This window comes from Cebus imitator, unplaced genomic scaffold (genome assembly GCF_001604975.1).
Source record: "Cebus imitator isolate Cc_AM_T3 unplaced genomic scaffold, Cebus_imitator-1.0 Scaffold21, whole genome shotgun sequence".
NCBI classification, from domain to species: Eukaryota; Metazoa; Chordata; class Mammalia; order Primates; family Cebidae; genus Cebus; species Cebus imitator.
In genome coordinates, this window is record NW_016107336.1 from 10,063,486 (window position 1) to 10,065,458 (window position 1,973).

Consider the following 1,973-nt stretch of genomic DNA (forward strand, 5'->3'; position numbering starts at 1 on the left):
CTAGTCTCATTATTCTACATATGAATGCCCAGTTTTCCAGCACCACTTATTGAAGAGGATATCCCTTTCCCAATGCATATTCTTGGAAACTTTGTTGAAAATAAGTTGGCTGTGAATACGTGGATTTATTTCTGGGATTTCTATTCTGTTTCATTGATCCATATGTCTGTTTTTATACAAGATCATGCTGTTTTGGTTAATAGCCTTGTGATATATTTTGAAATCAGGTAGTGTGATGCTTCCATTTTATTTTCCCCTCAAAATTGCTTTGGCTACTTGAGTTCTTTTTTAGTTCTAGGTATACTTTAAGATTTTTTGTCTATTTCTGTGCAAATGTCATTCATATTTTGATAGGGTTGTGTTGGATCTATAGATTGCTTTGGGTCATGTGGCCATTTTAACATTATTAATTTTTCTCATCCAGGAACATGGAATGTCTTTTTATTTGTTTGTTTCCTTTTCAGTTCTGTCATCAGTGTTTTTCAAGTTTCCTTACAGAGGTCTTTCATTTCCATGGTTAAATTTAGTACTAGGTACTTTATTTATTTTGTAGCTGTTGTAAATGGGATTGTCTTCTTGATTTCTTTTAGCTAGTTCATTATTGGTGTAAAGTAACAATACCAACTTGTGTATTTTGATTTTGTATCCTGCAACATTACCGAATTTACTTATCAATTCTAAAAGTTATTTGCTGGAGTGTTTAGGTTTTTCTAAATATATAATCATGTTGTCTACAAAGAGGGACAATTTGGCTTCCTCTTTCTAATTTGTATGCCTTTTATTTTTTTTCCCTTGCCTGATTTCTCTGGCTGTAATAGGGTTTGTATCATGAAACATTTTTAGATTTTATCAAATGTTTATTCTGCATCTATTGAGGTGATAATATGGTTTTCAATCTTAATTTTGTTGATGTGATGTATCATGTTTATTGATTTGTGTATGTTGAACCATCCTTGCGATCCTGGTATAAATCCCATTTGATCATGGTGTATTAACTTTTGGATGTCTTGCTGAATTCAGTTTGCTATTATTTTGTTGAGGATTTTTGCATCTATGTTTATCAGAGATATTGGTCTGTACTTTTCAATTTTGGGGAATAATTTGAGGATAATTCATGTTAGTTTTTCTTTATAAGTTTGGTAGAATTGAGCAATAAAATAATCAGTCCTGGACTTTTTGTTTGGAAGTACTTTCATTATTATTCAATCTTGTTACTCATTATTGGTCTGTCCAGATTTTTCCTTTCTTTCTGATTCAATTTTGGTAGGGTGTAAATGTTTAGGAATTTATCTTTTTCCTCTAGCCTTTTCAATCTGTTAGCATGTAGTTGTTAATAATACTCTCTGATAATTTTTTGTATTTTTGTGGTATCAGTTATGTCTACTTTTTTATTTTTGAATTTATTTTGGCTTTCTCTATTTTTTCCCCTGGTTAGTCTACTTACTGGTTTATTGATTTTGTTTATCTTTTCAAAAAACCAACTTTTTGTTTCATGGATCCTTTGTATGTTTTTAGTCCCTCTTTTGTTTCAGTCTGCTCTGATATTTATTATTTCTTTCCTTCTACTAATCTTTGTGGTTTGTTCTAGTTCTTTGAGGTGCATCATTGTTTATTTGAAATCTTTTTACTTTTTTGATATAAGCATTTATTGCTGCAACCTTTTTTCTTAGGACTGTTTTAGCTGTATCCCATAGGTTTCAGTATGCTGTTTCTCCATTTTCATTTGTTTTAAGAAATTTATGGGCCGGGCGCGGTGGCTCAAGCCTGTAATCCCAGCACTTTGGGAGGCCGAGGTGGGTGGATCACGAGGTGAAGAGATCGAGACCATCCTGGTCAACATGGTGAAACCCCGTCTCTACTAAAAATACAAAAAAATGAGCTGGGCATGGTGGTGTGTGCCTGTAATCCCAGCTACTCAGGAGGCTGAGGCAGGAGAATTGCCTGAACCCAGGAGGCGGAAGTTGCGGTGAGCC